Genomic DNA, 16,410 nt, shown 5'->3' on the forward strand with positions numbered 1-16,410 from the left:
GTGCTAGCTGCAAATTTCAACATATGCTAGGTGCATAGAATCATAGGACTGGAAGAGACCTCGAGAGGTCTTCTAGTCCAGTCCCCTGCAGGATGAGGGCAGGACTAAGTATTACCTAGACCATCCTTAACAGGTGTTTGGAGGTTTTTAAGAGCAGGTTAGACAATAATGAATATTCCACAACCTCCCTGCTTAACCACCCTGTCAGGAATTTTTTCCTAATGTCCAACCTAAACTGCCCTTGCTGCAGTTTAAGCCCATTGCTTCTTATCCTATCCTCAGAGGTTAAAGAAAACAATTTTTCTCCCTCCTCATTGTAACAACCTTTTATGTACTTGAAAACTTATGTCCCCGCTTCAGTATTCTCTTCTCCAGACTAAACACAATGTTTTCAAACTTTCCTCATAGGTCACATTGTCTAGACCTTTAATCATTTTTGCTGCTCTTCTCTGAACTTTGTCCAGTTTCTCCACATTTTTCATGAATGTTGGCACCCAGAACTGGACACAATACTCCATTTGAGGCCTAATCAGCATGGAGTAGAGCAGAAGAATTACTTCCTATGTCTTGCTTACAACACTCCTGCTAATACATCCCAGAATGATGTTTGCTTTTTTGGCAACAGTGTTACACTGTTGACACATATTTAACTTGTGATCCTCTGCGGTACTCCTTCCTAGGCAGTCATTTTCCATTTTGTATGTGTGCAACTGGTTGTTCCTTCTTAAGTGGAGAACTTTGCATTTGTCCTTTATTGGATTTCATCCTATTTACTTCAGACCATTTCTGCAGTTTGTCCAGATCATTTTGAATTTTAATCCTATCCTCCAAAGCACTTGCAACCCCTCCCAGCTTGGTATCGTCTGCAAACTTTATAAGTGTACTCTCTGTGCCATTATCTAAATCAATGATGAAGACACTGAACAGACCCAGAACTGATCCCTGCAGGACCCCATTTGATATGCCCTTCCAGTTTGACTGAACCACTGATAACTAGTCTTTGGTAACGGTTTTCCATTCAGTTTTGCACCCACCTTATATTAGCTCCATCTAGGTTGTGTTTCTTGTCTACGCTGGCAATTAACAGCGCTGCAACTTTCTCGCTCATGGGGTGTGAAAAAACACACCCCGGAGTGCAGCAATTTGCAGTGCAGTGCAGACCTCTCTCCCAGTGCTGCCCTGCGATCACACAAGGCACGTTGAAGCACTGCTGCAGCAGTGCTTTAGCTTTGCCAGTGTAGACTAGCCCCTAGTTTGTTATGAGAAGGTCTTGCAAGACAGTGTCAAAAGCCTTACTAAAGTCAAGATACATCACATCCTATCCACCAGGCTTATTACCTGTCAAAGAAAGCTATTAGGTTGGTTTGACGCTATTTGTTCTTGACAAATCCCTGCTGTTACTCATCGCCTTATTATCTTCTAGGTCTCTGCAAATTGATTGCTTAATTATTTGCTCCATTATCTTTCTGGGTATTGAAATTAAGCTGACTGATCTGTAATTCCCTGGGTTGTCCTTATTCCCCTTTTTATAGGTTGGCACTATATTTGCCCTTTTCCAGTCCTGTCTTCCATGACTTTTTGAAGATAATCACTAATGGCTCAGACATCTCCTCAGTCAGCTCCGTGAGTATTCTAGAGGTTATTTCATCAGGCCCTGGTGACTTGAAGACATCTAACTTGTCTAAGTAATTTTTAACTTGTTCATTCCCTACTTTAGCCTCTGGTCCTAACTCATTTTCATTGGTATTCATTAAGTTAGATGTCCAATTGCTACTAAACTTTTTGGTGAAAACAGCGTCATTTAGCGCCACCATTTCCACATTTTCTGTTTTTGTTCCCCCCTACCCCTGGCCCCATTAAGTAATGGGCTTACCCTGTCCTTGGTCTTCCTCTTGTTTCTAATTGTAGCCGTAGGTTAAGCTTGCCCATTATATTCACCCCTTTATATTCACTGGCTTGCCTTCAGTATATTTAGCTGCTTTTATTCTATTAAGCAGTAACACAAGAAACCTACAGCTCTGTATCCTGTAAGATATTAGATGAAGCATAAGTGTGGTTAAGTAGGCCGTAACCCTTGGCATAGATCAGCAGTTACTTTTACATTTTGGGAACTAAGAAGAGCTTCGTCAATGACAGAATGTTCCAGTGAGTGCTACTGGAGGGAACATGGAAGTAATAACCGTAAATCCACTTAAGCAAGGAGTGACTGGTATGATCATGAGCTGAAATGGCAGTTATACGTATCAATACGTTAACCTATAGAATAAGTACACCTCAGTATTGTGTTGGTGAAAAGGCTAAATATGGGTACGGAAGACTGCTCAGGCCCTATAGCAGGGCAGTCATCATGTCATTCAGGGCTTGTTCTTCCCTGGACCTTTTCAATTGCTGTCTGCTTCTCTACTACTTGACCCTTCAACTCCTTGGGGAACTTGGACCACTGGACACCGTGGCATGCCAGAGACAAGGTTGGTCCTTTGTCTCTCACCACCAGGTCCTCAACAAAGGGTGTGAATTATGCAATTCTAAGAGCGTATGTATAGACTGATACCATAGGTAACCCCAATATTATCCAATATTCTAATAAAGCTTTATCCAATATTCTAATAAAGATATCTATAAGGTTTTACTTTACCGTGAGTGTCTTTGTCATCTACCCCAAGACCCCACAAGATATTGAACATCATAGTGTGAATTCTGTGTAGCTTGATTCTGGGGGAAGAACCTTATCACACATCAATTGGCCATTAAATCCAAACATTATTAACTTTCAAAGAGGGTCAGACAACAATGTATTTGTAGAATGTTCTTTTCTCATTACCCTTTATGTCTCTAGCTAGTTTAATCTCATTTTGTGCCTTGGCCTTTCTAATTTTATCCCTACATACTTGTGTTATTTGTTTATATTCATTCTTTGCAATTTGACTTAGTTTTCACTTTTTGTAGGATTCTTTTTTGAATTTCAAATAATTTAAGATCTCCTGTGTAAGCCAGGGTGGTCTCTTGCCATACTTCCTATCTTTCCTTCACAGTAGGATTGTTTGCTCTTGTGCCCTTAATAATGTCTCTCTGAAAAACTGCCAACTCTCTTGAACTGTTTTTCTCCTTAGACTTGCTTCCCAAGGGATCTTGTCCGCCAACTCCAAGTCTGCTAAAGTCTGCCTTCTTAAAATCCATTTTTATTGTGCTATTTTCCCTCCTACCATCCCTTAGAATCATGAATTCTACCATTTCATGATCACTTTCACCCAAGCTGCCTTTCAAATTCTCAACCAGTTCTTTCCTTTTTGTCAAAAGCAAATCTATAACAGCCTTCTGAAATAAAAATGTGGCTCCAGTACATTCCAAGAACTTGTTGGAACATGCAGATATGGTGACAATATGTTCCTGATTGTTGGACTAGGGCCACTGTGACATCAGTCCTCTTTCAGTCACCAAACATAGCTTTGTATATGCTGGAAAAATGAAAAGTATTAACTCACATTTTAATTATGAGTGCCTAATTTCCCTAGGCGGTGGATTGTCACTGTGGAATTTTTGGGCTTCCATAATATGTGTAACTGCATTCTTCTGAACAGCTATTATGCTAGGAGTTCAGGATGATTGTGTCCGAGCTGTTCTCTCATCTTTTTCACCTCTGTTTGCTCTGATAAATTAAGTGACCTTGTTTTTGTGCATTACTAGTTGGCATCATCAGCAACTTGGACGTAGTCTTCCACTTTCTCTTCAGATGTAGAAACAATTTTGTGGGCACTCACTTTTCCACTGTGAATACTTTTAGCCATTAACAGGCCATTTCTCAGGTTAGTGCAATCACCTGCTTGATTCTTGCATTAGTATTCCTATCGATTTTTAGGTTGTTTTCCCCCTTTATGGTATTGTGACAGGGTGCTGGCTAAGGAAATCCGAGCCAGGCCTATGTCAAGCTAGCTCTAATCAAGGAAGGGGAATTGGAGCTGGCTGAGTAAGCCCAGGCCTGATTGACAAATGGGGAACAGCTGCCAGCCTCCTGAGCCAGGGGCTACATAAAGGCTGGCAGGAAAGTAGCCAGTGGGAGAAGGAAAGGGAGGAAAGCGGGAGCTCTTCCTCTTCCCTTCTGGCTGCAGGAGTTAGCAGTCCCTGAGGCTGTAAGACTGAAGTTGTTTCTAGCTAGAAGGTGGTGGGAAAGTAAACTGTAAATAAAGAGCAGGGGTGATTACACCAACACAGAGGTCTTTGGCTGGTTTGTGGGCACAGCACGGGCAGAAGTGAGGAGGATGCTGTGGTGCCCCACCATGTGGGGGGCTTGTCTGGGATTGTGAGCCAATGCAGCCCTGGAGCAGATGCAGAAGGCCCTGCAAGGCTTCCAGCAGTCCCACCAGGCCGAGAGACAGGCCTTGCTAACTTGGCAGGCAGAACAGCAAAAACGTCTACAGGACTTTATAAGAAAGCAGGCCAGCATGCAACAGCAACTCCTGCAACAAATGGTGAACCCTGTGATAGGGGATGGCACCTGGCTGCTGTGCTTGGAACTCTGTAAAATGGGCCCAGCAGATGACCTGGATGCCTTCCTTGGCACGTTTGAGTGGGTAGCTATGGGCGCCGGATGGGATAGGGCAATCTGGGCCCTACAGCTGGCTCCCTACCTCGCGGGTAAAGCTCAAGTGGCCTACATGGCATTGAGCAATGAACAGGCCTGGAACTATGAGGCAGTGAGGGTGACCATCCTAGATTGGGTGGGCCTGTCAGCGGAGAAATACTGCCAAAAGTTCTGGTCGGCCAGATGGACGGGGGGGCCGTGTGGCCCTGGACATTTGCCCAGAGACTGATGGGCTGGGCCACCCACTGGTTGAAGCCTGAGATGCAAATGGTGGGGGAAATAATGGATGCCCTAGTCCTAGAACAATTGCTACTGAGCATAGGTGTGTGTACGGGGTGTGCCTGGTGTGCCCAGGCACACCCTAATAGGTGGTTAGAATATAGCCCATCAAAGGACGCAGCATTTTGCTTTTACTGCTATTTCTTCTTCTCTAATGATGCAGCAAACAAAGGTCACACTGATCCAGCATCTACTGATAAGGGATTCAGAAGCTGGCACAGGGCTAACGAATGTTTTAAAAACCACCAACTGTCCAAATCTCATGTGTTGAGCTGTTCTTCATGGTCAAGTTTTAATGAAGGGAAACCTATTGATGTATTGTTGGATGAAGGCAAGCAGGCTTATCTGTCTAAACAAGAAGAACTGTGCCATAACTGAAGTGTAATGGAGCAATTGATAGACATTGTTCTGTGTTTGGCAAAAGGTGGGAGACGACCATTCAGGGTCATAATGAAAAAGCTGACAGTTTTGAGAAGGTTTATTTCTATATCTTGTCAATATGCTCCAAAAATATGATCCCGTAATGGCAAAGCATGTGCAACAATCTCCTCAAAATGCTACCTATCTGAGTAATCGCATCCAAAATGATTTAATTGTAGCCGTGCACAACGTTGTGCAACAAAAGATTGTCTCTTCACTTAATGGAAAAATGGTCTCAATAATTGCCGACGACACTACTGACTGTGGACACCATGAACAGATATCCATTGTGTTGCGGTATTTTGACAATGAAAAACATAGTCCAGTTGAACATTTTGTGTCTGTTCAGAGACTATTAACAGTTGATGCTCAGTCTATTTTTGACCAGTTAAATGACATCCTTGGCATTCTTAAAATTGACTGGTCATCAGTGATGTCTGTCTGTTTTGATGGTGCATCTACTATGTCTGGATGTACTGCGGGAGTTCAAATGAAATGTAAAGAAAGAAACAGTGAAATACTCTATGTACACTGCTATGCGCATTGCTTGAACCTCGTCCTAGTAGATGCATGCACTTCAAGTAAACAAAACAGAACTTTCTTTGATTTTTTTGGTGTTATTCAGACTCTTTATGCTTTCATGGAGGGGAGTTCTGTGCAACATGAAGTAATGGAGAAGATTTCACAAGAAGTAGGATCCCAGCTGAAGACTTTGAAGTCCCAGTCAAACACAAGATGGGCATGCAGAGCGGAAGCAGTGGCTGCTGTAAAACAAAACTACTCCATCATTTTACAAGCTTTACAAGAGATTATCGAAACAACTCGCCTTGCTGACGCTAAAATAAAAGCACAGGGGCCTTATCCATGAACTAAATTCATTCAAGTTCATCTTTGCCCTTCTCATGATGCATCCTATTCTCCAGATGGTAGTAAAAGTGAGTAAGGCTCTTCAAGCTCCACATCTCAACTTACTTACTGCAACGACAGGGGTGAAAAGCTTGTGTAACTCTTTGGCTGCGATGAGAATTGGCCCAGAATATTTTCAATCTATTTTCAATGACAGTGTGAAAACGTGTGTAGAGAATGATATATCGATTCCTCCAGTTAAGAAGAGGAAAAACGTCCACTCGTACTGATGACGCATTTGAGTCCCAGCATCACTTTGATACAGAAGAAGAGCAGGAGAGAATAATTTCATTTTACCCACTCCTAGACTCAATTATTACCAGCATTGACCAGCGATTTGAACAAGAGACTTGTAAAATTGTGACTGCAATGGGAAAACTGCTGAGCTTAGACATTGGCAGGGACGATATGAGAATCATTGCCAACAAATTTAAAGTGTCCTTGGATGAGTTGGAAACTAAAGTCTGATTGCTTTGGGGTTATGATGAATCTGTTCCTAAAGGTAGCACTACGAACCACCAGAGAGTGGCTTGATTGGTTAAAGGCATCTGATTGATCTTCCATGTTCCAAGCCTTGTACAAATCTATTCAATGCTTTTCAGTCTTACTTGTTACAAGCTGTTCAGGTGAAAGAGCCTTTTCAAAACTAGCACATGTAAAAAACAAACTAAGAAGTACAATGTCCCAACAGCGCCTCGACTCACTCTGGTTTTGTACATTGAACAAAAATTGACTTCGTCAGTTAATTACAATGATTTGATTGAGGAATTGAAGTCCATAACACCTGCTGAGTGATGTCTCATTCTCTAGGACAGGAAGATGAAGAAACCTTAATCTGTTTTGGTCAATTTGGGTTAGCTCATTACCTGGTTAAAGATGCAGTCAATTTTCATGATCTTTATCTTTGTATATGCCTGGTTATCACTACAGCAAAAATTTGGTATTTTGCGTCTCATTTTTTAAGTTTGTATTTTTTAAGTAAAGTTTAGTTTTTAATTTAAAAAAAATTAAGTTTTTAGTTAAGTTTTAGTTTCTTTAGTTTGTTTGATGAATAAAAATAATGTCCTTTATGATTGTGTATTCAATAAAAGGTTATATTTAAAAAAAAAATTTCCTGGGAGCACACCCTAATGAAATGTGCTGCACATGCCTATGCTACTGAGTCTCCCTGAGAATATCCAAGTCTGGGTCAGGAGACATCAGCCAAGTACGCTTGATGCAGTGGTCAAGCTGACTGAGGAATACATGGAGGCAGATGTCCCCTAAAGGAGGGGCTGCTGACCCTATAAAGACACAGAATTTGGGAAAAAGCCAAGGGAACCCCCACCGGGGCAAAGGCCTGGAGAGGAAGAAGGAGGAACCCTGAGGAGCTCCCAGTAGAGCCAGCACAATTGTTTGCTGGCAGTGTGGTCAGTATATAAGGATATAAAAATGGAGACTGCCCAGACATGGAAGGTGGTTAGGTCGAATTTTGTGGCTGGACTAATGCTGGAGGGTGTGAAAAGGGGCAGAGGCTGTCCACCATCCCGGTGACGGTGGGTAGGAAACCCCAGAGGGGCCTGGTGGATACGGCTTCAGCCTGCTCGCTCGTCCAGAGGGGGCTGATAAAACCGCATTGGATAATTCCAGGTGCGTGGATGACCCTGGAGTGTATCCACGGGGACAGAAAATGCTGTCTGATGGCCTAGGTGCCCCTAGAAGTGTGGGGCAGATTTAAATGGAAGCAGGTCAAGGTCGTAGAGGTGTTACCATACCCCATTGTGTTGGGTATGGACTGGGGCCTTCTCCCTAGTGGGAAAAGGAAAGGTTCCCCAAAGAAGGGGGTGGTGACCCCTAGACTGAGAAGCCCTGGTGAGGAAGAGGAGCAGGGTCTCGGGAAAGTGAACATAGAAACCCCAAACAGAGCCCAGACAGGGTAGAAAGAGGGGAAGGAAGGGCGGGGGAGATGGCCATCCCAAACCCCTGAGAGGGAGAAAAGGGACAACTGGAAAGCCATGCAGTGCAGCTTCTATAAGAGGAAATGTGGACTCTGCTTGGTGGCTTGGGAGAACCTGAGGCCCAGGGTGTCCTGCAGAAGGTTGAGAAAGGATAAAGGAGAAGGGACATCCACAGGAGTGTGATTGGCTTGATGACCTGTGGCAACAGAGCTATGGGGGAATCCACCTCTCACACAGTGCACTTTCTCTGGGTGGGGGATGAAGGAACCCCCAGAAATTACACCGGGGATCACCTGAAAGAAGGGGAGAGACTCCCCCGGACGAACCCCACTGGCAGGTGGCAGAGGCTGAGGAAGGATGAACCTGGCGGTTCGTAAGTAGGGAGGTGTGACCCTTGGCTAAGGAAATCTTAGCCAGGCCTATGTCAAGCCAGCTCCAATCAAGGAAGGGGAATTGGAGTTGGCTGAGTAAGTCCAGGCCTGATTGACAAATGGGGAACAGCTGCCAGCCTCGTTAGCCAGGGACTACATAAAGGCTGGCAGGAAAGAAGCCATGGGGGGAGGAAAGGGAGGAGCCAGAGAATTAGAGAGTGTGGGAATGTTTCCTGTCTGTCTGTCTGCAGGAGATAGCTATCCCTGGGGCTGCAATACTGAAGCTGTTTATAGCTAGAAGATTGTGGGAAATTAAACTGTAAATAAAAAGCAGGGGTGATTACACCAATGCAGAGGTCTCTGGGTGGTTTGTGGATGCAGTAGGGGCAGAAGCAAGGAGGATGTCTTTCAAAAGTTACTCATTTTGTATTTTACTCAAGGTAATGTTGACATTACATTTGTTCAAGCAGGTTGTCTCTGCTTTCCAGTTGTCTTTGACACAAGCAGCTACCCTTTTTTCAGATGAAGATACATTTGACCTAAAATGAAGTCAATTAAGAGCTCCTGGAGGTTTTGAAACAGGGCCTTAAATTGCTGTTGTCAAAACCATGGTAGCAAAAATGTCAGATCTTGCAGGATCAAACCTAATGTTCTGTTTTCCTTTAGACAGTCTCATTGATTGTACACTGGATCTTGAATCCAAGTTTTGATTTGGAGTACGAGTACTTCTTGATATGAGTGAATCCTACTATTGTGCTACTTCACTCATGACTTAAAATGGCTTTCACTACTGTTCATTTATTTGCTTGTTTCCTACCACTTCCTTCAACATGACTAAAGTTGAAAGGTCAGATAGCTCGCTCACGCGCTCTCTCTCTCTAATGTTTACAATAGTGCCTAAGGACCAGTGAAGCACGGGGCTGTCTTGTGCTTGGCACTATATAAATAGTAGTGGATAGTCCTTGCCCTGAAGAGCCTACAGTCTAAATAGACAAGACAGAGACAGGGTGGGGGAAGAGGTATAACATAAGCAAAGTGAACAGTGTGGTGGCTGCAAGTGGAATATTAGTGCCACAACATTTTTTGGTAGGGGGTGGGGATAAGCTAAAGGGGAATGGAAGGAGGGTGAGGGGGACAGGGCAGTCAGGAAGAGGGACAAGTATGGAGTGAATCTATGCTGAGGAGGCTAAGGGAGGGAGAGTTTTGGAGCAAACAGTCAACCAGCACAGTGTTAGGATATAGATATTCAGGTCTGTCTGTAAAGGCCTATACTCTAAGAATTTAGGTATATTCTTATCACTTGGCTAGTGATAGAGGTACAAAAGAAAGAATCAAAATCACTGTCTGCCGGTGTAAGGGCCTTCTCTTACTGTGACAGTTTGTGGCCCTGTGCTTAGGCTAAGGCCTTTGGCTAAGCAACAGAGGCAGCCATAAGCTGGGAAGCAAATCGTCACATCCTCACATTCCAAACTAGTCACATTGAAAGAAGGTGCTATTGGGCTCTTAGGAATACAATCCTGTCCTGATAGTGCCTATCGCCTCCAGAGAAAGGGAAGTGCCTAGAAAATGTAAAAGGAAACTTAGTTTGATAGCATCCTGTCTGGCAAGAACTCACTTATCAATAGCTGGGATGTGAAATCCTCACTTCTGTATTGTTTTGTCATTATAGTTCCCACTTTGCTGTTGTTTGTCTGTATAATCTCTGTCTGGTTCTGTGATTGTTTCTGTCTGCTGTATAATTAATTTTGCTGGGTGTAAACTAATTGAGGTGGTGGGATATAATTGGGTACACAATCATGTTACAATATGTTAGGATTGGTTAGTTAAATTTCAGGAACATGATTGGTTAAGGTATAGCAAAGCAGAACTCAAGTTTTACTATAGAGTCTGCAGTCAATCAGGAAGTAGGGGGGTGGAGGTGGGCATGCGGGTGAGGAAAATGGGAACAGGGAATGTGGGTAAGGAAATTGGAATAATGTTTTGCTAACGGGGGAAATGGGAACAGGGACACAGGTGTAAGGCTCTGTGGTGTCAGAGCTGGGAAGGAGGACACTAAGGAAGGAAACTGGAATCATGCTTGCTGGAAGTTCACCCCAATAAACATTGAATTGTTTGCACCTTTGGACTTCGGGTATTGTTGCTCTCTGTTCATGCGAGAAGGACCAGGGAAGTAAGTGGGTGAAGGAATAAGCCCTCTAACACACAGGGCAAAGGAAATCCAGATAACATATGGTTGTTTCAAAAATCACTAGTATTCGTCAAGAGCTTTTATATATATTACAGTTAAAATGAGAAACCGGCCACTTGTAGCATCCACTGAAGGCTCATAAATGAGATGAGCTAGCCAGCTTCCTATAGGACTCTTAGCACTTGCCCTGCCAATGTTCCAGAAGCTTCTAGATGCCAGCCATACCCCTCTGCACTTCTCTACCCGTTATCCTGTATCAAATAAGTTGAGCACAGCTCACTGCAGTGCTCTATTACCAGTGCCTCCACCAGTTTCCCTGCCACCTTCTAGATAGTTCTCACTCTTGTTTCCTAATAGGCATAAGAAGAACCTTGATGATCTCATCACTTAACTATTTTGAATAGTTTTCAATCACCACTGCAAGAGTAATTTCTAGTACCAAACTTCTAAGAGTAAAATAGAAGCTAAAGCTCTATTACATTGGCTTTTTACTGAAAAAAAAAATGAGGTTCTCATAACCCTATCAAAAGCAGCATAGTACAAAAATAAGTTTCTCGGCACCACTTCTGCTCATAATCCAGCCAGAGACATTTGACTGCAGTTCTACAATTCCAGCGAGCTAAAGAATAGCCTAATCTGGGGATGCTGAAACCAGCCGTCTGAAAAAATGCAAGAAATCTATCACATCATTGATCACAGAATCTTTCTTTAACCCAAAATCTATAGCACATAAGTATGTCAGATGTGATGTACCATTTTCTAGATCCTACCACTCCACCCCTGGCCTTTTGACAGATAAAAGAAAATTAAAAATAAATGCATGGCTTTTTGGCAATAATTGTGCAGGCTGAACAACCTGTTGTTCCTATGTTGCAAATTATATCATATTCCACAGATTAGATTTCTGGTCAGGGAGCATGATACCATACCACAAGTTAAGTCTATGCAATTGGATATGTCAGGCAATGGGATCTACAAAATAGTTGATTGTCTTTTCTTGACTTATCCTCTAAGACAGAAAACAAACAAAAGTTTTTCGCAGTTGGAGCCAGTACTGGCAGCTTCACAGCTACACTGTTGATGTTGCTGACAACACTGTTTTGGATTAGCTAACTATGGGAAGAAAACTTGGATTTTGAAAAGCAAATTGTCACTCCATGCATGACTCTAAAGGAAAAAACCCAAAATTGATTAAAAGAAAAATGTAAGATTTTTCCAGTACTTCAAATTAACTAAGGAAAGAGCCAAATTCAGACATTTTCCATTAGAGTTCACATGAAGTCCGGTCACTATAATGTTTGGCTTGCTTTATTCTCCAGGACTACAAATGGTGAGTTGTGTAGCAGTTTGATTCAGGCCAAGATTTTTAATTGTAAAGATCAAGGCTGCCTGCAAGGCAGGTATTAATGTGGATTTTGTGGATTTCACATTTGTAGGTTTACTTTTGCCTTTTTACACTTCATTGTAGATTATGCATATGGCTGTTAATCAGGGATTTGTTTGTGTAAATGTGGCAAATAGAGGACTGTAAAATAGGATTTAAACCCAAATATTTAGACTGATGCATATGCCATTAAGATCTTTGTCATCTACACTGAAAACTAAACTAGGCACTTGTTCCAAATCTAACTGAAGAGAAAGGGACTTTATATAAACTATTTTGAAATGTAGTTTAACTTTTGAATTAAGATTTTTTTAAAAAAATAAGCATTTCAGATAGCCTAAGAAGTTTGAACATTTAGCTTGTATTTTACCCATTTGCTTAAAGCTAACAACAGATGACAGGAGACCAGTCTTCCTGCCAGTAGTTGATAACCTGAAAACTTTTTATCTAGTATGAAAAATACATTTGCAATTTAACACCTTTACCACAGGGATTCTTAGACTTTTTAAGAACATAGACCACCTCTTAACATTGTTTTCATTCATGATTACACAGACTATTTGACTGCATAACATTCTTGTGGCAATTGAAGCAATTGCTTACAGAAGAAAGTACAGATATTTTTAACTGTCTTTAATACAAGCAGTTTGTCCTCTTAGAGCACTGATTTTCAAACTTTTTGACCTGAGCCCCCCCAACCTTTGAGTTACAATTTTTGATTGTGCTCCCCAATACCTACCCCTGTTACACACTGTATCTCAGAGTGACACCTGGGAACCCTGATATTCACCACTGTCATAAAATTATGTTTTGTACAAAGTATGCCTTGTGAGGTATCATTATAAGTCTTGTTCTATTGAACATCATTATCATGTTGGATTGTATGTGCTATCATTATATGTGAGGTTATGAAGTATTGCAATATGTTGTGAGGTGGGAAACCCACAGTCAGTCTTTCAGGTACAACAACGCAGTAGCCAGATGTTCCGATGGCCTATTAAATGGAATCTACTCTCCCAACAGCCATCCCAGAAGACTTCTCAGAGAGAGCATATAGACAATGGAAACTGCTTGACCAGTGGGGGCAGACCCCCACATCATAGCAAAAGATCTTTCCAGCTAGCTGGAAGAAATTATAAAAGAGGGGAACTGACATCATCACTTGGCCTCACTCCCCCCTCCCGCACCTCAACACTTGGAAACACATCTGGATGACAGACTTTGATTTGGGGGAGGGTGGTCCGGGCTGGGTATTGAAGATCTGCAACCTGCTTGTACCATCTGTCAGGCTGAGAGACTGCTTTATTCAAATCCTGTTTAGTTTGTAGAACTGCCTGTGAATTTATTTTTATTTCTTAAGTAACCAACTTTGATCTCTACACTTGCTGCTTACAATCACTTAAAATCTATCTTTCTGTAGTTAATAAACCTGTTTTATATTTTACCTAAAACAGCGTGTTTTGGCTGAAGTTCCTGGGAAATCTCAGCTCAGTTTACAAAGGTTAGTGTGTGTCCTCTCCACATCGAGGGACGGGCAGACTAGGTAATGAACTTCCATTGGCCAGGCTTCTGACCAGCGCAAGATGGTACAGGTCTGGGGAGCAAGGCTGGGGAACTGGGGGGAATTGGGTGGAGCCTCCCAAATGATGGTTCATGAGTGACTGAGAGAGCATTCATGTAACTCAGTTGAGTGTGTCACTGCCTGTGGATGTCATAGCCCTGGTCTACATTATGAGTTTAGGTTGAATTTAGCAGCATTAGATTAATTTAACCCTGCACCTGTCCACACAACAAAGCCATTTTTGTCTACTTAATGGGCTCTTAAAATCAATTTCTATACTCCTCCCCGATGAGGGGATTAGCTCTGAAATCAACATTGCCGGGTCAAATTTGGGTTAGTGTAGATGCAATTCAATGGTATTGGCCTCCGGGAGCTATCCCACAGTGCTCCATTGTGACCGCTCTGGACAGCACTCTCAACTCGGATGCACAGGCCAGGTACACAGGAAAAGCACCATGAACTTTTGAATTTCATTTCCTGTTTGGCCAGCATGGCAAACTGATCAGCACAGGTGATCGTGCAGATCTCATCAGTAGAGGTGAGCATGGAGTCCCAGAATCGCAAAAGAGCTCCAGCATGAACCGAATGGGAGGTACTGGATCTGATCGCTGTATGGGGAGATGAATCTGTGCTACCAGAACTCCGTTCCAAAAGACAAAATGCCAAAATATTTGAAAAAATTTCCAAGGGCTTGAAGGACAGAGGCTAGCACAGGGACCCGCAGCAGTGCTGTGTGAAACTTAAGAAACTCAGGCAAGCCTACCAAGAAACCCAAGAGGCAAATGCCCGCTTGGGGTCAGAGCCCCAGACATGCCACTTCCTAGAATTGCATGCAGCTCATCATGGGAGTGCCCCTACAACTACCCCACACCTGTACATGGACTCCTGCAAGGGAGTTTCACGCAACAGGGATGAGGATTTTGGGGACGAGGAATATGGTAGCGCACACCAGGCAAGTGGAGAAATTGTTCTCCCTGACAGCCAGGAACTGTTTATCACCCTGGAGACAGTACCCTCCCAACCCGGGCTCCTGGACCTTGAAGGCAAAGAAGGCACCTCTGGTGAGTGTACCTTTATAAATATAATACACAGTTTAAAAGCAAGTGTGTTTAATGATTAATTTGCCCTGAAGACTTGGGATGCATTCACGGCCAGTACAGCTACTGGAAAAGTCTGTTAACGCATCTGGGGATGAAGCGGAAATTCTCCAGGGACATTTCAATGAAGCTCTCCTGGAGGTACTCCCCTCCCAAAGCCTTTGTAAAAGGTTTCTGGGGAGGGCAGCCTTATTGCATCCTCCATGGTAGGACACTTTACCATGGCAGGCCAGTAGCACGTAGTCTGGAATCATTGCATAAGAAGGCATGGCAGCGTGTGGTCCCAGTGTTTGCTGGCATTCAAGCAACATCCGTTCTTTATCTCTCTGTGTTATCCTCAGGAGAGTGATATCATTCATGGTCACCTGGTTGAAATAGGGGAATTTTATTAAAGGGACATTCAGAGGTGGCCGTTCCTACTAGGCTGTTTGCCTGTGGCTGAAAAGAAATCATTCCCACTGTTAGCCACACAGTAGGGGGTGAGGTGAAGCGATCATCCCAGAGAATTGGGCATGTGTGGGGGGTTTAGTTGGGTTTGTGCTGCATGTTAACCTGAAAACATCAGCCCCTCCTTTTAAGTGGCCAATGTGTCTTTTTCAATTATACTCTCCCTTTTTTTCCCTCCCGCAGCTGCAAATGTTTCAACGCTGCCACTAGCATCTCCATCCCAGAGCCTAGCACAGATAAGAGTGTGAAAAAAATGCACTCCCGATGAAATGTTCTCTGAGCTCATGCAGTCCACCCAAACTGAAAGAGTCCAGCAGAATGCCTGGAGGCAGACAATGACAGAGTCTAGGAAAGCACAAAATGAACATGAGGACAGGAGGCAGGAGCAACAGGAGAGGTGGCGGGATCAAGAAGAAAGGTGGCACCAGCATGCTGAGAGGAGGCAGGATGCAATGCTGAGGCTACTGGAGGATCAAACTGATATGTTCCGGCATATGGTTGAGGTGCAGGAAAGGCACAGACTGCAACTGCAGCCCCTGCGTAACCAACTGCCCTCCTCCCCAAGTTCCATAGCCTCCTCACCCAGACACCCAAGAACGCCCCTATTTGTGTGATGAATTAATAAAGAATGCATGAATTTGAAACAACAATGACTTTATTGCCTCTGCAAGCAGTGATCGAAGGGGAGAGAGGAGGGAGGTTGGCTTACAAGGAAGTAGAGTGAACCAAGGGAGTAGGTTTTCATCAAGGAGAAACAAACAGAACTGTCACATTGTAGCCTGGTCAGCCATGAAACTGGTTTTCAAAGGTTCTCTGATGCGCAGCGCGCCTGGCTGTGCTCTTCTAACCGCCCTGGTTTCCGGCTGCGCGTAATCAGCGGCCAGGCAATTTGCCTCAATTCCCTCCCCGCCATAAACACCTCCCCCTTACTTTCACAGATATTGTGGAGTGCACCACAAGCAGTAATAACAATGGGAATATTGGTTTCGCTGAGGTCTAACCGAGTCAGTAAACTGCACCAGCACACTTTTAAATGTCCAAAAGCACATTCTGCACTTGCTCAGCCTATAGTTGAACAGCTCCTGACTACTGTCCAGGGTGCTTGTGTATGACTTCATGATCCATGGCATTAAGGGGTAGGCTGGGTCCCCAAGGATAACTATAGGCATTTCAACATTCCCAACGGTTATTTTCTGGTCTGGAAAGTAAGTCTGTTGCTGCAGCGGTTCATATAGACCAGA

Source organism: Caretta caretta, chromosome 2 (genome assembly GCF_965140235.1).
Source record: "Caretta caretta isolate rCarCar2 chromosome 2, rCarCar1.hap1, whole genome shotgun sequence".
In the NCBI taxonomy this organism is placed as follows: Eukaryota; Metazoa; Chordata; order Testudines; family Cheloniidae; genus Caretta; species Caretta caretta.